Source organism: Emys orbicularis, chromosome 9 (genome assembly GCF_028017835.1).
Source record: "Emys orbicularis isolate rEmyOrb1 chromosome 9, rEmyOrb1.hap1, whole genome shotgun sequence".
Classification (NCBI taxonomy): Eukaryota; Metazoa; Chordata; order Testudines; family Emydidae; genus Emys; species Emys orbicularis.
In genome coordinates, this window is record NC_088691.1 from 52,652,355 (window position 1) to 52,678,050 (window position 25,696).

A 25,696-nucleotide genomic window follows, 5' to 3' on the forward strand; every position below is an offset into this window, starting at 1 on the left:
TGTAGGCAATCAGCTGGCTATAGTGTCAATTTAACATCAGGGATAAGGGGCTCTGGGCCCCTCTGGTTGTGGCTTGCTTCAGGCTTGGGGTTGGCAGGGGTGGATGGTCTAGTAGGTCAGGAATGGGCCTAGGACTAAGGAGCCTTGAGTTCAAGTCCTGGTGCTATCAAGGGGGGAGGGATAGCTCAGTGGTTTGAGCATTGGCCCCCTAAACCTAGGGTTGTAAACTCAATCCTTGAGGGGGCCATTTGGGGATTTAGTTGGGGATTGGTCCTGGTTTGAGCAGGGGGTTAGACTAGCTGACCTCCAGAGGTCCCTTCCAACCCTGATATTCTAAGGGACACTGGTATCATTTCTCTCATGTAAATGGGAAGGAGGCTGCCAACAGCTACTTCTGACATAGAGTGTTCTGCTTTTTCTCATGATTCAGCCTGCCAGCTGGGTCACATATACTCCCCCTTGTTTTCTGGGGTGACACAAAGGCCAACAAATAAAAGTCCAGTGTTGTGACACCAGGTCTCTGGCCCTGAATCTGGACCCCCTGGTCTTTACACCTGCTCATCTCAGGCTTTCAAAAGTCCTTATTCTCTTATATCAGGGGCTACCCTATCTCACACAGAGGAGCTGTGAGGATAACATGCATTCTTGAGAAGGCAATGCTCATGCCATGAGAGGCAGGTGGGGGTGGGGGGAGGCGACATCGTAGGGCAGAACTTGGATTCTGCCCATGTATGCCAGACATGGAGTTGGGAAAGGAGGAAGGTAACGTGCAGGTTCCGAGATACAGGGGTCTTACTGGCTAGCCTATTGTTTCTGACCCATGTTCAAGGCACTCGGTGAATAACAGATGGGCTGAACCTGTTAGCTAGAGGTCAGATGCTGTGAGAGTCTCCGAGATTGATTTTTATATACCCTTTTAGACCTCACTCAGAACCAGCTACCACACTACCATTTTGCATAATGCCTTTCCAATCACCTGCACCCGACATGGGCTTACTTTGAGGATGTCCGTGCTGACTGTCTGACACTGGCATGTGACATCGGGCCATACGTCCTGTAATGACATGCAGACGTGGTAGACTATAAATGTTCACTGCACCCGCGTGCAATTGTGTGTTTGGGGGAGGGGGAGATGGTTGACGATGGCCAAGCTGAGCAACCTGAGAGTCCAGAAACCTCAGTTCTAATCCTGTCTCTGCTACTGATCTGCTGTGTGACCTTGGTCAAGTCCCTTCCTTTGTTTATTTTAGCTTGCGAGCTCTTTGGTCCAGGGAGTGTCCTTGCACTGTGTGTTTGTGAATGGTCTGGGAGACTCTGAGCTCAGTTAGGGCCTCTAGCAGTTATTAATATTTATATTACAGAAACATCATATGATGGCATGGCTCATTTGATCAACATGACTTTAGGATGGACAGAGCCACGGGTGGTGAGAAAACCTTCTGTCTATAAATGAGAGGTCAAGTCCAAGCTTTTCAAACTTGGGATCATAATGCTAAGCCCCTAAATCCAAGCGCCCTGATTTCCAGAAGTGCAGGGGACTCACAGCTCCCATTCAAGTGATTGCTTGTTGCTTTTATTTACTCACATCTAATGCCCTCCAGCCCTAGCTGTTCATGCTATTTTGTCTGTGTCTGAGTTAGATTGTAAACTCCTGAAGGGAGGGACTGTGTCTTCATTTATGTCTGTATAGTGCCAGTCCCACTGTGTGTGCTCAGTAAATAACAGTCTTTTCCACCTCCCTCTCTAACTCAGACCTGCCATTTGCCTTCCCTCATAATTCCCAATTCTCGACTTTCTGCACCTTCAGAATCTAATAGCCCATCTATTCCCTATACATAATATAAAAGGAAATGTAGAAAAGTGGACTCACCACTGGGTCACCCTCTCATGGCTCGGTACGGCATAGCCGGCAGCTCCTCCTCTAGCACTACCCACCAAGAGCCGCTCCTGACATGCTGTGTTCTGCCTCTTCTCCTGATTCAGCCATCCAGCCAGGTCACGTACAGTCCCCCTCCCCCGCTGGGGTGACAGGAGGGCCAACAAATAAAAGGGGGGACATCCAGAACCTTATAAAGTTACAGGCTTGGGGAGGAAAACAGTAGACAAAGAAGCAGATCAACGAACAAGAGAGGAACACATTGGGAGAAGAGTGAACAGCAGGTCAGTGGGCCTAGAGAACATCATTGCAGTGTGGATAGGAAAGCTGTGGAGAGGGAAACTCAGAGGAGAGGCACATAGACTGATCAAAGACAGCAGTGATGGGTGGTTCAAGGCACAATGACTCTGAAGCTACCTGTTTCAGCACGGCTATGAAAAACACTCTTTCGGGCCCTGATTCAGCAAAACATCCCTATTCAGCAAAGCACTTAAGCGCATGCTTAACTTTCAGCACATGTTTAAGAGCTTTGTTGGATTCAGGCTTAGGCAGGGGCTATACAAGACTTTCAGATAATAAAGAGTTCTGAATTATGGATGCAGCTAATCAGGGTTTGTATTGAATTAGCTTAATAGATTTAAGGCCAGAAGGGACCACTGTGATCACCTAGTCTGACCTCCTTCATAACATAGGCCAGAGAACTTCCCTGAATTAATTCCTGTTTGAGTTAGAGCAGATCTTTTAGGGGAAAAAAATCCAGTCTTTGTTTAAGAATTGGCAGAGATGGAGCATCCACCACAGCTCTTGGCAAGTTGTTCCAGTGGTTAATTATCCTCACTGTTTAAAATGTGCACCAAATTTCTATTCTGAATTTGTCAAGCTTCAATTTGCAGCCATTGGATCCTGTGAAGAAAAGCTTGATAATGCCACCTACAGGCTCAGGAGTCAGCAGGCAAAAGAAAAAAACAAAACAGAATGGATTGTGGGTTTTTTTTTTAAATCTTATGATTTTTAACCCAATCTCGTGATTTTGGGGGCCTGATTTTTGAAGGTTTGGGGTTGGCTGTACTGCAGCCGGCTCCTCCTGCCGCTGTGGAACCCCAATCACTGAAATAGTTACAAGGAGAATCATTCATTTGGGGCTAAAAATCTGAAGAGAGGAAGAATGGCCCAATGATCAGGGTACCAGCCTACGACTTGGGAGACCTGGGATGAATTCTCTGCTCTGCCGCCACCTCCTTGGGCAGGTCACCTTGGCCCTGAGCTTCAAAAGGTATTTAGGCTCTTAACTTCCACTGAAATCAATAAACAGAGGCTCTGGCTAGGCATCCTGATCCTCTGGCTTCTGTCTGGTAGGGGTCAAGGGAAATGGACATAATTATGCCAGATATTTTGGGGGGGGGGGGGGGGGTCAGAAAAAAAATCTTAAAAATTTCCCTTGAAAATGTTTTGATTTTTTATGAAAAATCGAAACCAGACCTTTTTATTTTTATTTTTCTACATTTTCTTAAAATGTTTGTTTTCATTTCACCCGCTTTTTGGGGGTGTGTGTGGGGGGGGGGGGGAAGCAGGAAAATTTCAACCAAATTGAAAAATGCAAAAATATTCATTTTGGTCAAAAGCCATTTTTTCACTGGAAACACTTTTCAGTGGAAAAAAAAAACCAAAAAAAACCCTCAAACCAGATCCAATGGTAATAAAGGCAGCAGAAATAAAATAATTAACTTACCTACAAGGACTGGACTTTTTAACTGACTTTTACAATTTTAAAATGTTACTGTTGAGCCTTTTAAACATGTCAGCTCAGAGTGCCATCAGCTGTCACTTTAGTAAGATGTAGATCAGAGTCAGAGTCAGAATCAGGGAAAATGCAGAAAAATGTTCCACCTAAAAGATGCTAATTTCACAATATCCAGAAGGAAACAATCCTGCCACACTCACACTAAAGATTCAAAAAGAAAGAGAACCGCAGAAGGGAAATGACTCTGTAGAGCTTGAATTCTTTTTCATTCGGCCTGGTACCATCTTGATTTTTTTATTTATTAGTGTATAAATAGGCCAAACTGTCAGATACCTATGGGGCCTTTGCTTGACCAAGATACAGTGTTGTGCTGTCGAAAAGAGCTAATCCAGCAGAGGACTACGAAAGGCAGAGAGACAGAGAGTGGGAATGAAGATTAATGGATCTTGAATTGTTTCTAATTTATGGGGCTACGTGATTCCCACTTCCATATGTCTCCGAGAAATGACACCACCACTTCAGGAGCAGAGATTAATCGGAGTCAGCATAAGAAGGACAAAACAAATCATCTAATGTGGGGATCTCATCTGACAGCAGTTAGTAAAAGCATTGGGATGAATGGCTTTTGTAAAGCCCTCACCACGATATGGTTTTCTCTGCCTTTTTTTGCTGCTCTGCAAATTGCAATCTATAACACATGAGGTGGGGTAACTTCCCCAAACTCTTCTTGGCATGTGCAGTTGACAACATAGGGATATAGGAACAGAGGAGTTGCCATTTTGGATCAGATCCAAAGTCCTACACTCCTGTACAGGAGACTGAATGGTTGGACTGAATAGCTTCATTAGAGGGACTGAAGATGGGTATTTTATTACCTTCCTCCAACTCTGCACTCTGGTGTGTGGGTTTGTACCGGCTCTTCTGAGCTCTGTGATGTTTCGGGAAAGTGAGTCTTTTGGGAATGTTATTGTAAGGGATTGTGCCATTTAACTGCTCACAACTGTCATAGCTTTTTGCCTAGTGCACAGCTGGGTGCATGCCATTTTGCTGGGAACGTTTCATTTGTTATAAGCTTGAGCTCAGGATCTAGGGAGGTATTAAACAATTGCATGTGCTCAAAGAAACAGGCTGTGGCGAAGCTTTGCTGCGAAGACAGCAGTACCTCTGAGAAAATACAAGCCTGGGAGATGTGTGTGCATGCACTGAGATCACAGCAATATGGCTTTAAGGCATATCCAGTCATGCCCTGCTGGTCTGTCATCTGCAAGTGATACCACGGGGACAAGAGGATGGCAGGAGTGACTGGCCCAGATTCTCTTCTGCAACCAGTCTCCCTTGCAGGGGACATGCATCCAGTTTTGGTCCCCTTTGCTCTGGCAAAGCAGAGCAAAGATAAATGAGCTGGCCAGAGAAACAAGTCCCTTGGGATATCATGTTGGGTTGGTAGCAATATTCAAAGCCTTCCTGTAGATCTCTGAGCACTTCCAAACATGTGTATGCAGAACTGAGAAAGCCCATTTCACATGTTAAAACCACTAATTCCAAAACAAAACGACACTGAGCTGAGTTGATCTGGCTGGTAAATTCAGCTGCAGCCCCCATGGGAAGGCTGAATCATAGCTGCAGCCTGGACTGTGCAGCTGTTTCTTCTCTGTGTGGCTCATGGTGGCAGTTGCATTTTCAGAAGCGCCCCAGGCCATGGAAGACAAATGTGAGGCAGGTGGCCTCAAATCAGAGGAGGGAGGCCAGGGTTGAGGAGGAGGCTGAATCTGACGTTGAGCACCTGACCATACTGAGTCTGCACAAGGAATAACTCCACAGAGTAAGGTGCCAGATATTGGGCACAAAGGACAGGGAAAAGCACTTGTTCAGTGCTAGGTGGAAGGGATGAGGAGTATATGTGGATGCTGAAAAAGAACCACGTCTCTGGGAGCAGGAGGCCAGCAAGTCCCATCATAAACAAACATCCTCCCATGATGCTGTAGCCCCGTAGCAGCCCCGATGGCAGCTCCTACTGGGCTGGCTTCAGCTCTGCTGTGGAGCCCAAGTAACCACTGGAGAAATGATAGCAACATAGGAGGAAACAGATAAATAAATACATAAATTAATGGAGATATCCTATCTCCTAGAACTGGAAGGGACCTTAAAAGGTCATCAAGTCCAGCCCCCTGCCTTCACTAGCAAGACCAAGTACTGATTTTGCCCCAGATCCCTAAGTGGCCCCCTTAAGGACTGAACTCACAAACCTGGGTTTAGCAGGCCAATGTTCAAACCACTGAGCTATCCGTCCCCCCTGCCCCAGGTAGTATCAGGTTTGGGATTCTGGACAGGGTGGCTCTGCAGCCTGTGGTAGCTCCTCATACTCCCGACACCAGCCATGGTGGCAGAGAGAGGAGAGGACCTCATTCCTCAAATCCAGACCAAAGCAGTGGTCTCTGTCCCAAAGTAACGGGGTTGCCAAATCATCAATGGCAGCAACAGCGATGAGATCAGGCACTCAGCTCTACCAAAACTCAGATGTTGCAACTCAAGGAACCTTCACCGTTTTTTCACAGTAATTTTATAGATGCAATGGGACGGACCTGCTGCAGATGAGAGCTGAGATTTTCAAAGCTGGATGCCAGTTCCCAGTAAGAGGAATGGGAGATAGCTTTGAAAACCCCCAGCCAAAATGTCTGGTCTTCCTCTGTCCCTACAAATGAATTCCCTGCATGTTTTTATTTGTTTGTTTGTTTTTAGCAGGAGAGAACTCACATTTATATTTCTTATTCTGTATGAGAAAGTGTAGCAGAAACAACAGATTTTGCATCAGACTCCCAGGGCACAATGTTATTCCCATGTGCAACGTTACCTTGAATTCATAAAGCATCGGTTGAATAGATTCAGCTTAAAGCCAGTCTTGGAGTAGTGGAGGACAGAATGAGAAAGATGGAGTTAGGGCTACACTTCCCCAAAATAATTTGTCAGGCCCCTCTGTAAAAGCCTAATGATGGTTGTAATTTATTGCTGACAGAGGATATTTATCACTGCCAGCGTTCTCTTGCGCTCTCTTCCTCAGTCTCGTTTGGAATAGCATCAATAATGTTTATTGTAGCTTTTAATTTTTTATAGTTAGTATTCCTACCTGTGCTGATAATGGCTGGCTGGAGACAAGAAAAGGCATTAGAGCAGACATGGGGGTGGGGGTGTTATGTGTATTCAAGGGTGAAAGATAGATTTAGGACTTTCTTCCTGAAGTCCTAAGTGTCCTGAGTTGCAAGTACAGGGTTTGGAATCTATCTCAGGATCATTAGCACATCTCTGGACTTCTACAGCCGGAGGTAGGGCTGGAGGAAACAAGAATATAAGAATGGCCACAGTGGGTCAGACCAAAGGTCCATCTAGCCCAGTATCCTGTCTTCAGACAGTGGCCAGTGCCAGGTGCCTCAGAGGGAATAAACAGAACAGGCAATCATCAAGTCATCCATTCCCTGTTGCCCAAGTTGACTCACTGCTGATTGCAGTCAGTGCTCTCAGCAGGCTTTGGAACTACAGCCATGTAAGGATGACACTCAGTACAGCTCTCCTCCCATGGAACATCTGCTGTGAATTATCAAAGGAATCAAGACAGGCCAGATGGTAGAAAGCCCCTGGCCTTAGGTGACTTGCCAAGGTCACACAGAGAGTTTGTAGAAGACCTTACATTGAACCAGATCTCCAAAGTCCTAGTTCATTATTCCTATTCATTATTATGGTAGCACGTGGAGGCCTCAGCCAGATTAGGGGCCCCTGGTGCTAAGGCTCTGAACAAACACATAGTGAGAGAAAGCTGCTGTGCCATTCCAGCATCTTAACTCCAACACCATCATTCCTTGAGGGTCTTTAGACTGGAAATCGGACCATCCTTAGTAACATTTTGCACATGAGCGAATCTTGCTGTTCAGTGTGCAAACAAAGCCAGTTATCCGTGAGAACGCCTTGGCGAAAACATTATTTTCTCTCTTTTTCTGCTCAATTTACCATTGTCCTTACCATTTAATGCAGCTCAGCAGTCCCAGGTGGATGTTTACAGGTTGCACGCAGCCTCTCTTTACACCTAGCAGCCAATGTCTTGGTTAAAGCACTCTGTGAGCGTGCTGGCAGGTGCTTCCCCATCGGGGTGTTGCTTGCTGTCTATGCCTGAATATTTAGGTAGCTTGAAAGAAGACCCCCACATGAAAAATGCTTTCTCTCAGGCAGTGGAGCTGTGCCTATCAGAAGGTGTCTACACTGCATTGTAAACCCAAGTCTGCAGGACGCGGGCCTGTGGACGCCGTTTTTCCAAGCCTGTGCCTGAGCATCCACACTGCATTGTAAACCTGGGCTTACAGTTGCTGAAGATGGGTCTCACAACTATGCTAACGGGTCCATACTACAATACACAGACTTTCTGACTCGGGTCTGCAGCTTGAGCTCTGTCCACACTGCAAAGTGACAGGGCTTGGACCTGCAAGTAAGGGGGACTCGGACTCAGACGCCTCACGGGGGTAGTAGGCCCATAGGCGCTGACTTTTCGTTTTGTTGTTGGGTGCCCCACACTGGCTCTGCCACCTCCCCTGAGGCCCTGCCCTCACTCCACCTCTTCTCACCCCCGCTTCGCTCCCTCCCCCGAGATCCCCTTCTCTGAGCGACTGCTGCCTGCCACTTGCTCCTTTCTGTCACCTCCTGCCTTCAGGGCAGTGAGGGGGTAAGGGGCAGAGAGGAGCATGGCGGGGCAGCCCTGCTCAACAGCTGTTCAGTGGAGCAGCCGCTAAGAGCTGCCCCACTTGCCCCCCCCCCCCCCCCCCGGGCGGCCCTGTGTAAGCGTCCCACATTCTAGCCCCACTGAGACCAATGGGATTCTCTTCATGGCTGCAATGGCCTTCAGGTCAGACCCTGAGACTGGAAGCACTTCAGGACTGGGACAGTGTCTTCCTATGTCTATGAGTAGTGCTGAGCACAACTGGACCCCAGTTCAGACTGGAGCCTCCATGCACTCCCACAATGTAAACATTGTATGAGACTAATTGAACATTGTGGTTGTAGGGTATATCTGTGCTTTCATTTTAGTGATGAGGTGCTAGCAGGAGTTGGTGCACAGCTATGATGTTAACAAAGAGGTGCAGTGTGATGGGATATAAAACTCCACGCTGGGCCTGAAGGGGGCTAAAAGGCAATACTGGACCCAGGTAGCACATCCCTCCAGGCCGGACGAGCATGCTCTGGCTGGAGAAGCATGTTAAAAGGAGGTCAGAAACCCTAGCAAAGGAGAGAGGAACCATTCTCCAGGAAGACAGAGAGGGGACCACGGAGTGGGAGAGGTCAACAGGCAGGGCCTTCACCAACCACCACCCCCTCTGAGAACCAGCAGCTCCTACGGGCCCTGCTCCTTTGGACTTGTTGTTCAGTGACTGGCTGTGTGGACTGGCTGTGTGCCCTTGTTGCCAAGAAGGCTAACGGCATTTTGGGCTGTATAAGTAGGAGCATTGCCAGCAGATCAAGGGACATGATCATTCCCCTCTATTCGGCATTGGTGAGGCCTCATCTGGAGTACTGTGTCCAGTTTTGGGCCCCACACTACAAGAAGGATGTGGAAAAATTGGAAAGAGTCCAGTGGAGGGCAACAAAAATGATTAGGGGGCTGGAGCACATGACTTATGAGGAGAGGCTGAGGGAACTGGGATTGTTTAGTCGGTAGAAGAGAAGAATGAGGGGGGATTTGATAGCTGCTTTCACCTACCTGAAAGGGGGTTCCAAAGAGGATGGATCTAGCCTGTTCTCAGTGGTACCAGATGGCAGAACCAGGAGTAATGGTCTCAAGTTGCAGTGGGGGAGGTTTATGTTGGATATTAGGAAAAAAATTTTCATTAGGAAGGTGGTGAAGCACTGGAATGGGTTACCTAGGGAGGTGGTGGAATCTCCTTCCTTAGAGGTTTTTAAGGTCAGGCTTGGCTGGGATGATTTAGTTGGGGATTGGTCCTGCTTTGAGCAGGGGATTGGACTAGATGACCTCCTGAGGTCCCTTCCAACCCTGATATTCTATGATTCTATGACTGTAGGGGCCATGCCCCAAATTGAAGGGACCTATTGGTAGGAAGCATCCCAGGGAAATGAACTTAGACTTGCTGCAGGGAGAACCAAGCCAGTGTTGCTTCCCACATGCGCCTGGGCTGGGACCTGGCAGAGAAGGAAGACACAGGTCCCCCTACAAAACCCCTTTAAGGGCTGAGGTCCAGATGCAGGTGGAAAGCTGAAGATTATTGGCTTAAGGCCAGGAACTGTCAAGGGGCCAGAAGCAGGGCATGCTAACACTAAACCACCCACCCCTCTCAGCCCCCTATCACACCCAGCCAATCAAAAAGTGGCTATGGTCAATGAGTGACCTCTGCCATATGCTGATATACATTATTAATACCAATCCTCAACAATGGCTTTATTGCAATCAGACCTTATGCATGGGTGTAACCCCTTCTTACAGAACAAAAGTGCATGGGGTGTCTCCTTCTAGGTGAGGAGGCCATCCAGGCCGAATCCTACCAGAGATACTGGATGCCTGTCTTTGAGAAAGAGAATTATCCTAAACTTGGTGGAAAACTGCTTGTATAATAGCAGTGACAGATGTGAATGCTACACCGGGAGCTGAGACAGGAGTTAATGGTATTGTTATGGTGAGATTCACACCTCTGCTAATGCATCACAGTGAGAGTGACTGTGCCTGCTCCCAGCAATGGAGGAGAATGGCCTTTGGATAACACCACCAATAGCACGTCTGGCTGTTTTTGGATTTTTGCATGAAAAGGGTCTCTTTCCCCGCCTCTGATGTGAATAATTACTGATCTGATGGTTATTTTAACATCATTATAGGAGACTCTCAGACTAGTTGGTCATTTACAGATTAGATGTTGCTTACATTGTTCATAACTGATTAAAGGAGTGACAGCTTGGCTTTCACCCAAAACATGGAGCCTCAATTTAGCATAATTGGAATGGAGTGACATAGAGATGGGGGAGGGGTTTGTGGGTACTGATAATTTAGTAGTTAATGCTGCTTTTATTGAACTTTAAAAAGCCTCTGCTGTTGCACATAATTCTTTATGGGGTAATAAACTTTATAGCTTGGGCTGTCCTGTGGGAGTGACTTTTATGAGTGTCTTTCTATCAGGAAGGTTGTTACTACTCTTGGAAGCAGAGCTGGCTGCAGTTACATCCCTGCGTATCCCAATAATTAAGAGGTCCCAGGACTAGGCCCTATCTTTAGGGAACAAAACACTACACTCCCAGTGTGAGAGAGGATTTTTTAAACATCATGGAGGAATCCATTTCCATCCATTCCCTCCAAAGCAGAACAATAATTCTAACCTCAGTACATGAGATGCTGCTTCCTGGACCACAGGGCTGGCAGGGTGGATAGAATCACCTTAAAGTGGCTCTCCCTTTTTTCATTCAAAGAGATTGAAAAGAGCAGGAACAGGCACTAGTTCTTCCTGCCTGACAGCTCTCAGCTGAGGGATCTCTATCCTGTCACCATACTTGTTCATCGTTTAAATAAATCTATTCCAGGACATCCTTTGGAGATAGGGCTACACTACAGTGTCCTCAGCATGCTGGTGGCACTCAGCTCTACATCTGTTTTTCAATGGATACTGACAGAGCTGCTTCCCTGCTCTCCCAGTGCCTGGCAGAGATTACGAAAGCCAACTGATTCAGGCTAAATCCAGACCAAATGGAAGCAATGCAGGTCAACAGAGCATAGCACTTGAAAGAATTAGTAAAGTCTGCTCCCTGCTTCCTCACTTGAAGGTGTCAACTTGCTTACTGTTCAAATGGCAAGTCAGGGAATTCCTTTCTTCTTCCCCAGCAGACCACATCATTACAACTCTTCCTCTTGGATGCAGACATTATCCCAGTAGTTCATGCTTTTGTCAAGGTGCAACACCTATTGCAAGGTGCCAATCTTGAAGCATGCTTGGAAGCTCTGGCATGGGCAAGATTCAACCACCTGCTTCATAGGCCAGTTAGATCAATGAGAGGACATCACACCTGTGCTCCCTACTTTCTACTGCCTGCTAATTCACTTGCAGGTGTTGGTCAGGAACTTTAAAGCTCCAGTGTATGTATATCCCAGCTGTCTCAGAGACTGTGGCTTCCCTATACCACCCCATAACAGCTAGGCTTGAAGGGAATTATTCAACTACTGTGAAGCGTAATGGGATCAGTTATAAAGCTAGTCAGGAACCAATATTTTCATTGGGTGGAAAATTCTGGCATTTTTGGGGAAAAAAACTATTCTGAATTAGAACATCAAAAAAGTTCAAAATTTCCCACAAAAGAAAATTTTGATTTTGGACCATTAAAACATTTAGTTTAGACTTCAGCATTTCAAGTACTGTAATTTAATTTTGTTTATAGCATATTAAAATATTAAATATACATATTGTGTATATATTTACATACAAATATCAAAACAAAATTAATCACAATGATAAAGTCAAACCGAAACATTGTGACTTTTTCAGCTGAAAATGTTGGTGAAATGGACATGTTTCCGTTAAATGTTTAGTTTTGGATGAAACTGAAGTTTTCAACCTGCTCTGCTGAGGGGGCAGGACCTTCTCAGGGTCGGGCCCTTGGCTCAGAAATATGATCTCCCCAGAAATAAATCTGAACGTTAATGTGGATTTTTCTCTCCTTCTAAAGTTTTCCAGTAATGGCAGGAGCTGGACTCCCTTGATGTTTAATTGTCTGGATGCTCTCTGATCTCTTGGAGCTTAAGAGAATGAATTTGTTGTTTTGGAGGGTCACAAACTGAGCTGGTTGTAATTTTTCAGATGACAGATTTATTGAAAAATTACCTTTCCCCCGCAAATGAACGCACCCCAGTGAGGCAGGGCAGTGCTTTTATCCCCATTCTACAGATGGGGAACTGAGGCACAGAGATACCAAGTAACTAGCCTAAGATTGTACAGGAAATCTAAAACAGAGCTAGGCATTGAACCAGGATGTCCTAAGCCCCAAAGTAATACCCGAGCCACCGGACCATCCTCCCTCACACTCCGCAAGGATCTCTGCCTTATTTTGAAATGCTAATTAAAACACACCCCTGGCCACGTGTAGAGAATCGGACTCCAGCTAGGGAAGGCGTTCTCAGAACAATAGCATCCCCATCAAACACACTTCTCAGCTGGCCAGAAAAAAAAAATCAGAAGCACATCCACAGATGCAGAAGCAGACAGGCCACTGAGCAGATGCAAATGTTTAAACATCTCCCAGTCAAGTACCACACAGTTTCAGTCTGTGGCTTGTGGAACATGAATAATTGTGCTGCTGAGCTGAATGGCTCGGGAAATTTCAGGAGAGGTGTGTAGGGCTCTTTTCTTCTCCTCTCATTCCTTCCCTCTGACCGCAGAGTTATCTCTAATGTACTAGCAGAGCTCTGTTTCCTAGTCCTGTGGCTTCCAGCTCATTTGTCAAAGAGATAGATCTTTATGAAAGACTGTTAGCAGGGCATTTACTTCCCATTCCTCATCCTGAGCTGTCATCACCTTCCAAGATTAATTAAGGAAAAAGAAAAGACATCTTGTCTCCCTTTTGTTTTTTCTTTCCCTTTCTTTTTACAGCCCCTTTCTCTCCATTCATGCAGGGAATAAGTCTATGAAACAAGACAACACACAACCTAGGATTATTTCCCTTCCTCTCTTGTGGGTAATATATCTTTTTCTTTTCTTTTCTTTTTTCGTAAATGGAAGTGGTGGGAGATCTTCATTTGGAAAAATCAATTTTCTCAAGTGGCCTCAGCTGCTAGAGCCAAGCAAGGAAACATCCCAAATCCATTGACTTATATCATTGCAAATGCCTGTTGCAGACTTGCAACCACAATCTCAAAGGTCAGTGTCCTGTCCCCAAATTGCATGCAGATTTATATAGCACGTTTCCCTGTCGTTCACTGTGTAACCAAATGTTTGCATTTCTTTTTTAAAAGCAGTTTATTCTGACAGCACTTAGTCCTTCTCACAGGCAATCCCACTGCCACCAGACTATTTCAGGGGTCTGTCTTCATGGCAGAGTTAACTCGTGTTGTCAAGTTATCCCTTCTGAGTTAGCCTCGCTCAAATGCAAGCAGCCATGCAGTGACAGAACGCTTGAGTTGCTGCGTGTACACGGGCGCCGCACTCGCTCACGTGGGGCACTAAGAGTTCGGGGGGGCATAGCCCAGGATTCTTAGTGCGGCCGTAAGAGGAGTCACTCTATAATTTGTTCCCAGTGAATCGTGGAAGAAGTTGTCTGTCCACTCTTGGCACAAGGTGAGAATTGTGGAAGGCCCTGGATGACTAGCAGTACTAAAATGGGGCTAGCCTTATGTCCATGCTAGAGCAGTTGTGGTAGCAGCTTGAGTGTTAGCAGTACTAGAGTTTAGCCAGTAGTCCCTGGTGCAGGGGTGCCAGAATGGGGGGCGGGGCATGACTCCCCCACTTTTTACCAGACATAAGGGCAAGTGACAGCGGGAGGGGCTGGAGACAAGCAAGTGAGGGGGTGGGGTCTTGGGGGGAAGAGGCAGCACAGGAGCAGGGCCTCGGGGGAAGAGGCGGTGCACAGGAAGGGTCTTTGGGGAATGGGTGGCACAGGTGGGCGAGGCCACAGTTTGGGCACCTGTGGACCCCCACATTTAGGACTTCTGCCGCTCCTGCCCTGGTGGGCCAGCTAACTAATGTTAAAAGCACCACTGCACTCCAGTGTGTGGTCTGTTTTAAAAAATAAGTGCAGATAGGTTCTTTTTTACATTGAACTATGCCTCATCAGAGGAAAATACCATTTCCAAGCACTTTGTATGGGACCAGTTGAAAGTATCCTATCAACCTTAGTCCAGATGTTAACCATGGCATGTGAGTGACATGGAGAGGATCGTCAGACTGTATGGCCTGGTCACTGAGTGACAAACTGGTTCACCCCCAGTAGTGCCATGGCAACTGGTCCATTAGGCCGCAGTTCTGTGGTCTGATGCAGAAATGGGCACAGGTGAGGAATTTGTACTGAATTTGAACATACCCCCCTTCCGTCCCCCAGGGTAGATGCAGCTATGTCACCGGAAGAGGGCTTCTGTCGACACAGAGCTAACTTCCTTTGGGGAGGTGGTCGTCCTACACTGAGCAACACCTCTTCTGTCTGTGTGGGAGGCTGCTACACAATGGGGCTACGATGGCATTAGCCTAACCATGCCAGTATAGTCTCCATAGTGTAAACATACTCATAGCAGCTGCAAGCATATCCAGTGCCATAGATCACAAAGCAAACCATTGAGACAGTTCTGGAGGCTGCTTTTTGCCCACTGACTCATACAGATGAAGATAATGGACCACAATTCACATCCTCTAGACTTCAAGCACCCATGAGCATTTGATGCCTCTACCCAGCCCACGGGGCATCTCCTGCAAGCCAGTAGTGATGCATCACATTTAACAGTATGATCAAGGAGAAATTATAAATACATATGTTACATGGCTCATCGTCTGAGGCAGCACTATAATTAATGGTGCCTCTTACTCCCTACAACCACAGGCTCATTACCTGTGTCTTTTCTTGCAGGCAAGGAACTGAATCTCCTATTCTGCCAGCTCTGAGTTCCAATAATGGAATAAAACCCACAAGTGCAGATAGGCAGGAGATAAAAGAGTGCAAGATGAAAGGGTGTTTGACCAATCCAAAGGAGTTTTCTGGGCAGATCTATGAGCAATTGACTGGGCTCGGTCCACTCCAGACACATCCCAACTCTCGGAATGCACTTACCAGCAGATTAATTACACAGTAACATTAACTATTAAGAGCATCCCTACTGAATAAAGACCAGAAGCTTGGAGCAAACATAAGCTGTAGCTTCAGATGGGTCCAACATTCCAGCTGCCAGAACATCTAGCCTTCAGCGGATCCATCATACACACCCTAATTTTCAAGACTGTTGCTACACAATCAGGATGACTTGGAAAGAAGGAGAATATAGTGATTGAAAGTTTAGAAATTATTAGAATGAATGCATTAGAAGGATGAGTCAGCAGGGCCCATTAACCAGGAAGTGAAGTGTTGTTTCCACTGGTAGCTCTGTATTGGAATTCAAGTATAGTAGCGTATGCTAGTTGCCCATGCACAGCATCTTGTGTATGGTATTAACCACTGCATAACCATCACACGATCCTGAATACAACACTTGCAGTAGCTTGGGTTATTTTCTTCCTTTCTGAAATTGTTCATGTCTCAGCTGTGTGACTGTACTAATACTTAAAATGCTGAACCACACTAGCTAACCTTTGCCTGATACAATGTCTCTAATGGTACCCAGGAGGTATAAATCATGTTGCAGAATTCTCCCAGATTATATTATTAATTTACTCTATTCACTTGGTGTCTTTGTTTTTTTGTGGCTGGTGTTTTGTTTTTCTCTGTTGTACAGTGCCCTCGATACTGTCCAAGGGGATGTAGTGATGGGGGAAGGCAATGCAATATGGCACACAATGAAATAAAGCAAACTTGGGCACAAAACTATGTCTTGACAGGTATGGATTTAAAACACAGGAAATGGGAACTCACAAAAGGTGTCTGGCTGGTTTCCACAGAGAACTCCAGACCGTGGGATTCTATTCTATTCTGGTCCTTGTACTGCCTGCCTCATCAGGGTATCTGAGCACCTCCCAGTGCAACAGGACTAATATCTATTACCTGTTGTTCATTCTCTTTCAAGTTTTCCCAGGGGGAGAACTGTGTGTGTAGTGTTGTGATTTGTTTTGTTTATGTAGGGTTTTGTTACATATCCACACTGCTGTGTTTCTGGTAGAGAAGGCAGGTCAAAGATGTGTGCCTTGCACTTGGAGTGGGAGGTGGGGCACTCTGGGGATGGCCCTCAGGTGTGATGGGAGTTCTTTCCACAGTCACAGACCAACCCCCAAGAAAGCTCTGTTTCCTGCACAGATGAACTTTAGCCTTAGGGCAGAAAGTTCCATTAAACCTGAAGAGTGTAGTTGCCAACCATGGCAATGGAACACCTTGGAGATAAGTATTGAGACCTTGATCTTGATTCACTATTCTATGAGAAGCCAGTGTAGGAAGCAGAAGACAGACATGATCAGCTCACGGTAACCTGAGGAGATGTGCTGCAGTGTTGTGCACTAGTTGGAATTTCCTGAGTGCTGAAGGCTTCATGGCCAGGTATATCACATTGGTGTAGTCTAGCTGGGAGCTGATGAAGGCGTGAATAACTGAGGCCAGGTCATGGTCTATCAGGATGGGATGGAGTCTCCTAGTCAATTAGAGATGGCAGAAGGTGTCACTCCTGGATGCCACTATCTGACAGCTTAGTGAGGAATTCAGGAGCACTCCTAAATGTGGATGGAACAGACCAATTGTGGGCATGCCTTCATCCAAAAAAGACTGCACTGTGGCTGTGATTTCTTCAAAGTGCTTTCTCTGCCCACTAGCAGAGCTCTGTCTTGCTGAGCTTCAGTTTTGGCTTGCTGTACTTGATCCATGGGCTGATCTCGTGCAAACACTGAGCCACCGTGGTGGTAGTGGTATGGTCATATGTGATGAAGGATCACTAGATAGAACTGTGTGTCATCTACATATTACTGCCACAGAATCCATATTATCTGACCAGTTCATCTCGTGGCTGCATGTAGATGCTGCATAGGAATGGGGAGAACTGATTCTTGTGGGATGCCAGAAGTGAGTGGTCTAGAGGTGGAGGTGCAATTTCCCCACTATGTATAAGATGTGTCCCTCCAGGTAGGACAACCATTTTAGCACATTCCTCTGGACCCCTGCCACCTCTCTCAGGCGAGATAGAAGCATCTCATGGTCAACAGCATCAAATGTTGCAGAGAAGTCCAGGAGAATGAGAATCAATGTCCACCATTTATCCATGGACAGGATATCATCCATCAGTGCCACTATAGCTCTTCACATTCTATGTCCTTATCTGAATGCTGATTGTTCTGGGTCCAGCAGATGAGTTTGTAGGAGGCCTTTGGCTAGCTTCTCTGAGCTTGCTTGGAAATGGAAGGTTTGACACTGGAAGGCTGGCAAGAACTAATGTATCCAGGGTGGGTTTCTTCAGCGTTGGTTGGACTAATGTGTGTTTGGAGGAGGAAGGGAGGAGTCCTTCACTGAAATGAGGCATTGGCTTTTCTAATTAGAAGTGCACCCGTTGCTTATGACTCTTTCACCAGCCGTGAAGGACTGGGTGGAGAGACCGTTAGGGTGTTGAGTACTTCTTGAGGGGTGAATATACTGACCTTTGGGTATGCAGGAAAGCTGTTGGGTGGCCATTGTATGGGGCAGCAGATCCATGCTCTTTGATAAGTCTTCCAAAAGGTTGGTGATCTTTTCTGTGGGATAACTGTAAGTCTGAGGAAACTGAGAAAAATATAATTCAAATCCCTCCTAGAAGCCTCACTCCTGCCATTTTGCCTATGAGAAGTGAGCGGGGAGAAGAGGGAGGGAAAGCCCCAAAGTTAACAGAAGCATCACTTGCCTTCCTGAGGGATGATCTCATCATTGTCACCCCCTCACTGATATGTGCACTGGAATCACTGCTGTTTGCTGTGAGGGTGGGGGGAATCAGGGTGATTGCACACTCATCCCTCTGGCCCATTCCCTCCTCATGCACAGATCCTTGGGCCTAAAGAGAAGCCTCTCTGCATTGGGGAGATGGGGGATGGTATTGCAGAGATGGCTAGATTGGCTGAGTGCAAATCCCTATTGCATTGGGATTTCATCCGTCTCCAGGTCTGGCTTTATATGACAAAGTGGTAGAGGTAGGATTTGAAAGCAGTTCCATTGAGGAGTCAAAGCTAAAAACAATTTGGAGTCAAACCAGCTGGGAGGAGGAATTTAAATCAGAAAAAAAAAAAAGAATTATAATTGGGAATTGTTTAAGGACACTACTAGATGCCCCCAAAGCCACAATCACACAATAGAGGAAGGCTGTATTGGTTAAAAAAGTGACCTGATTTAGAGAGGAAGTAAAGGTAGATACAAATTTTATATAGATAAACAAATTGAAGAAAGGGGAAGTTGATAGTCATGAATATAAATCAGAAACTAGGAAGTGTAGAAAATTGATACGGGAAGCAAAGGGACACAAGGAGAAATCTATAGCCAGCAGAGTTAAAGACAAGAAGAAACTGTTCTTTAAGTATATTAGGAACAAAAGAATCCTAAAAATGGCATTGGTCCATTACTAGACGGAAGAGGTAGAATATTCAATAATAACGAAGACATATATGTAACTATATGTATCATTTGTAGTCACATCATATGATAACACTCTTTCTATTCCACTAGTATCTTAGGAGTATGTTAAACAGCAGTTAGTAAAGTTAGACCATTTTAAATCAGCAGGTCTGGATAACTTGTGTCCAAGTGTTTTTAGAAAAGCTGGCTAAGGTGCTCGCTGAACCGTTACTGCTGATTTTCAATAAGTCTTGAACACTGGGGATGTTCCAGAAGACTGGAAGAAAGATAACATTGTGCCAATATTTTAAAAGGGTAAACAGGATGACCTGGGTAATTGTAGACCTGTCAGTCTGCCATCAATCCCATGCAAGATAACAGTGCAGCTAAAATGGGACTTGATTAATAAAGAATTAAAGGAGGGTAATATAATTAATGCAAATCAACATGTGTTTATGGAAAATAGGTGCTGTCAAACTAACTTGATATCTTTTTTTTATGAGATTACAAGTTTGGTTGATAACATTATCAATGCTGATGTAATATATTTAGACTTCTGTAAGGTATTTCATTTGATACCATATGACATTTTGATTAAAAAAATAGGAAGATAAAATTAACATGGCAGACATTAAATGGATTAAAAGCTGGCTAACTGATAGGTTTGAAAATGTAATTGTAAATGGGGAATCATCATAGAACAAGTGAGTTTCTAGTGTGGTTCTGTTCTAGGAATCAGTTCTTGGCCCTACACTATTTAACATTGTTATTAATGACCTGGAAGAAAACATAAAATCATCACTGATAAAGTTTGCAGATGACACAAATATTGGGGGAGGGGTAAATAATGACGAGGACAGGTCACTGATACAGAGTGATCTGGATCACTTGGTAAACTGGGATCAAGCAAACAATATGCATTTTAATATGGCTAACTGTAAATACATATAGAAACAAAGATTGCAGGCCATACTTACAGGATGGGGACTCTATCCTGGGAAGCAGTGACTCTGAAAAAGATTTGGGGTCCAGGGTGGAACATCAGCTGAACAGGAGCTCCCAGTGTGACTTTCTGGACAAAAGGGCTAATGCAATCCTGGGATGCATAAACAGGGGAATCTCAAGTAGGAGTAGAGAAGTTAGTTTACCTCTGTATTAGGCACTGGTGTGACCACTGCTGGAATAGTGTGTCCAGTTCTGGTGCCCACAATTCAAGAAGGAGGTTGATAAATTGGAGAAGTGTCAGAGAAGAGCCACAACAATGATTAAAAGATTAGAAAACCTGCCTTATAGTGATAGACACACTCTATTTAGCTCAATCTATTTAGTATCACAAAGAGAAAGTTAAGGGGTGACTTGCTCTTAGTCTCTAAGCATCTACATGGGAAACAAATATTTAATAATGGGCTCTTCAACCTAGCAGCTCAATCTAATATGATCGAACGGCTTCAAGTTGAAGCTAGACAAATTGAGACTGGAAATAAGGTGTAAATTTGTTACAGGGAGCATAACTAACCACTGGAACAATTTACAAAGGGGCATGGTGGATTCTCCATCACTGACCATTTTTAAATCAAGACTGGATGTTTTCCTGAAAGCTCTGCTCTAGGCATTGTTTTGGGGGCAGTTCTCTCGCCTCTGATATACAGGGGGTCAGACTAGATGATCACAATGGTCTCTTCTGGCCTTGGAGTCTATAATGGTCTCTTGGAGCCTGATTCCCGAAGGGCCTGATGCAAAGCTCATTGAAGTCAATGGAAAGACTCTTACTAAGTTTGATGGGCTTTGGATCCAACCCTAAACCAGGGCTTGTTGGAGCCGATATTTTCTAAAGTAACAAACAAAAAGCTGAAATAAAACAGCATAACACACGAAAGGCCAGATCCTCCACTTGTGTAAACTGGCATAGACCGACTGTAGTCAATGGAGCTGAACTGATTTACACTAGCTGGGGATCTGGCCCAACATGCTGGTCATTTGAGCAAAGGAAATTGCTGCTGTAATTAGATCTGGAGCATGATTATCCAAAGGGAACTGAGAAACAAATGTGGGTGACAGGTTTTTCCAGGATAACTGGTGTTATTAATGTTCTTCTTGCTACCAATGATGGGCACAAGGGATTTGCATAGCCTTAAAAAAATCTGCTGTTCTGCGTGCCTGTGAAGATAGCTTAAGCCAAAAGAACCCAAGGCACACATGTGACCCACATACAATGGGAATAAGAAAAGTGTACCTGTTGCATGTCTGTCTTCAGAGCATGGGGTCAAATTGTGACCTCACCATTCTCACTGGTGAGGAGTTACTCATACACGCAGTCCTGGTGACTTCTGTCCAACTACATGAGCATATAACTGATCATCAGTGGGAGAAAAAGGATATGTCTTTAGCTAATAGTGCCAAATCTCGGACTCAGTATACAGCCTACTGGGACCCTACGGTTTGACCCTGTCTTCTCTTTAAGTTTCATATATTTTTTTTATAAAACAGAAATCTTAAGTAGAGCTGGTCATAAAGCAGGGAAAAATTGGTAGGGAATTTCCAAATTGTTTACATTTTGCAGAGTTCGAAATAGATCCTTTTTCTGTCCTTCATGAACCTGAGAAATTTTTATTTCCTTTTTTGAAATTGTTCCATGTTATGGAACTAAAGACTTTTCAGAAAACAAAAAGTTTCAGAAACAATTGAGACAAAAAATATCAGTTAGAATATCAATTGTTAAAAAGTCATGGCAAATTTGATGAAAAACAAAATTTCAATCAGACTGATTTTTTTTTTTTTTTTTTTTTTTTGGGCAAAAAGATTCCTTTTAAAAATGGCTCTTTTCCAATTAGTATAATTTTTGCAGAAAAAAAAAATGACTCAAGAAGTTGGGAGTCCCTCACCCTGGGTGCTATGGCTTTGTGTCTCCACTCCATTCATGTATGAAACATTTCCATTAGTATCACATAGGATCCCAGGAATATCCAGGCTGGCTCAGACCTGAGGGCCATCTATTGGTGTATCCTGTTTTCGACAGTCGCCCGTACCAGTGACGGAAAGTGCAAGAACCCTGCAATAGCAGATGTGGGGTAATCTTTCCCCTGTAAAGATCTCATCCTGATCTCTAATTGTTAGAGACTGGCATGAACCCTGAAGCATGAAGTTTAATACCCCTTCCAAAATTTGTTAGCATTAGCTATTATAACTCTGGATATTCTTGTTATCTATATAACTGTCCAGTCTCAATTTAACAGCTCCTATGGCTTGGACATAATGGGCCGGATCCTCAGCTAGTGCAGGTATACACAACTTTATTTAAGGCAAATGGAGCTGTGTCCTCTGAAACCAGCAGAGCGTTTGCACTAATGTCTTCGGAACCGTTATGGTTACATCCATATAGGGGGGACCATTCAATACAGATAACTTAAGCGATGGAAACTAGTCCCTCTGAGCTGTAGACTGGGACCAATGCCTTCCAGTGGAGTTACTCCCCTGTGATACTGGGGTAAATGGGGGAGTAAGGCCTTAAATAGCTTGGCTTTTAAAATGAAATTGTTGTGTAGCGGGAGCAGGTAGACACATTTGAAACCACTGAGAGAAACAGTATTTGGTTTACTGCTCCAATAATAAATAGCCATATGCAACCCCACAAAAGGAACAATTGCAACCGGTGTGGGATGAGTGTCGGTGTGTGTGTCTATTAAAAAAAAAGAAAGCTCCAATTCAGAATGAGTCTGGGCACATTCAGAGCACACTGCAAGAATCAAAAGGACTGTCCTCTGTAAAGTAAGCTGCTACCTGGCTTGGCAACCTTCCCTTTGAAATCCACCTCCAAACTCATCCTTCAATAAAAGAAGATACCCCAGGGAGATGCAGAGAATACAGTCCCAGTCCAACATCACAGTGTTCCTACTAATTCTTGTATATGGCAGCTTTGGTACTACAGTAAAGAGCACATGAGCCATTCATGGTAAGACTGGCAGACATGCTAATCAAGTCACTGCAGGCCTCAAAAAATAAGGGACCAAGTCCTGGCAAAGTTGGATCATATGCCACCAGCTCCATGCAGCCCCTAGGGCACGTGGCAGGGCAGAGAGTGGTTGTAGCTGGAGCGCACTGCATGCTGGTTATCCCTAGCTGGCAGATGTGCTCTTGGGGTCTGTTTTTAGATTAAACAGAGTTTAGAGCAGCCCCCAGGCTTTCTGAACCTACACTGGTGCAAGGGTGGTCATCAAGCAGAGAATCCCTGACCACACTGCTGTCCCACCTCCAAGCTGAGCAGACATTGGCCCCAGCAGAGAGCCCAATGTATATAATGTCTCTAGCTTTGGAGCCCCCTTGCATGCTATGGGACACCCTCATTTACATTTTAAAAAGTTAACAGGTACCTAGGTGTTAGTGGGAACTGTCCCTCTTTGCAGCTGGGATGGAGCCCATGAGAAGATCTAGTGGAAAGAACTTTACTTATAAGAGTGAAACTTGCATTTTCTCTTTACATTCAGAATGCACCTGGAAACAGCCCACCAGCTCTCTGTGAAATAGCAGCTTGGTGGATTAAAAGAACAGCACATGCTGTCTGAGCCATAGCTTATTATGGAAGGAAATCACTCTGACCCTTTGTTCTCATAAGGAATAATAAACGAATAGGTAATGATGGGGCTAGCAACACAACACAAGGACTGATGAAAAGAAAAACAAAATCCATCAGGAATGAGAATAATAAAGCAACAAGGAGATTCTGTATACAATGGAAATGAGAAAGTGGCTTATGCACAGCATGCATGGGAACAGAATAATACATGCAAATGGGGCAGTGGCCCGGAGGGCTATTATATGAGCAAATACAGCTTACAAGACCCAAATGATAGAAGGAGAAGTTACAGTGTGAACAGTGGTTAAGTTCTGAGCTACATCAGAGCTGTTTCACAGGCCTGATTCTCACCCTTCTGGAACCCAGGGCCTTTTGCAGTTGTTTCTCAAAATTTGCAGACACTTGTGAAATGTTTTATTAGAGCTGGTTGGAAAATGGGGTCTTTTCCCACAGAATATTTTAATTAAACTGATTATTTTCCCCAAAGCTTTTATGTGGAAAATTTTGGCTTTTAATTTAAACTGAAAACTTTCATCTGAAAATTGCTGAAAACCCCAACAGTTTTAGTTGACTTCTTGGATGAAAAATTTCAAGTGTCAAGGTTTTGGTTTCCCGACAAAAAACAATTTTTTATTATTTATTTACATGAAAACACATTTCCCATGAAAATCTTTTCGGGGTGTGGAAAAAGTTGACAGAAAATATTTTCAAGCAGCTCTAGATTTTATTAATTGTAGTCAGCATGGACTTTCCATCCCCATTCCCCCTTTGTAGCATTTGACAGGTGCTCAAGGGTTTTTCCCCCCCCATAGCTAGGATGGCACATGAAAATTGCTGTGGGTGACAGCTGCTTTCCAGCCGGCAGACAGTGAGTGGGTTAATCCCTTACAAGCAGGTGGGTATCCTCCCCTGGGATCATTTTATTTAAAGTACCCACCCTTTTAGTTCATTCCAAACTCGGAACCCCTCCCCCCATGAATGAGCTCCAACAGACACAGAAACAGAAATAAATGCAATCTTTGCGCATGTGTACAAAATATACAAATTATAGAGCAATGCTGGGCAACCTGCGGCCCGTCAGGGTAATCCGCTGGCAGGCCGCCAGACAGTTTGTTTACATTTGCACAGCCGCCCGCACTCCCAGTGGCTGCGGTTCACCGTTCTCGGCCAATGGGAGCTGCAGGAAGCAGCGGCCAGCACATCCCTGCGGCCCGCGCCGCTTCCTGCAGCTCCCATTGGCCGGAAACGATGAACCGCGGCCACTGGGAGCTGCGGGCGGCCGTGCAAATGTAAACAAACTGTCTGGCAGTCTGCCAGTGGCCCGCAGGTTGCCCAGCATTGCTATAGAGCAAGATAAAGTTCATGTAAAACAGGCCAGTGTAAAGTGCAAGGATATTAGTGGTTACAAAAGGAATGGGCCTTCACTATTTGGGCAAAATCAACTTAGATAAAAAACAAAAACAAAAAACACTTTCAATCTAGGTTTAGTGAAAGGCACAGCTGGGAAGCTACAGGATCATACATTTCTTAAGGCTTGCTGTGTATTTAACACTTGCCATAAACTCCGCCATCCCCAGAACTGACAGTCAACTGCGACCGGACATCGTCATCACCAACTAGGACCGGAAGAAGATCATCATGGTGGACGTCACAGGGCCATTCGAGAACAGGACCCCGGCCTTTCACAATGCCTGAGCTCGAAAGGTAGAGAAATATGCTCCTCTGGCCCAAACCTTGAGAGGTAAGGGTTACCAGGTCCAGACACACGCACTGATTGTCAGAGCCTTAGGCGCATGGGACCCCAGTAATGAGCAAGTGCTGAGAGAATGCGGAATCAGTTAGTGCTACGCTTGGCTGATGTGGCAAGTCAAGGTGTCGTACGCCATCAGGTGGTCAAGGGACATCTACATAGAACACATCACTGGATATCGGCAATATCAGGAGGGATGAGCTGGAGTGCCGATGAGAAGCGCAGTCAGGAAAGTAACTGAAATACTTTCCTCAAGGATTGTATTTTCTAAATGGACAACCAACCTAATTCTCAATTACTGAGGGACAATACCCACTCATTGATACATTTTGGTTTCCACAACCAAATCGCTGTACAACTTTTCATGAGTGATGTACCTGCGTATTTACATTCTAATATCTAAACTGTATTGTTAAATCTATTCACCTAAATTTGGGTTATTGCTGATTATGTACTCTATGTGTCATATGACTTTTAAAAACAAACTTTGTATTTGTGGATAATCTAAGCACTATACCCAGATGTACAGACACTCTTTCCCCAACC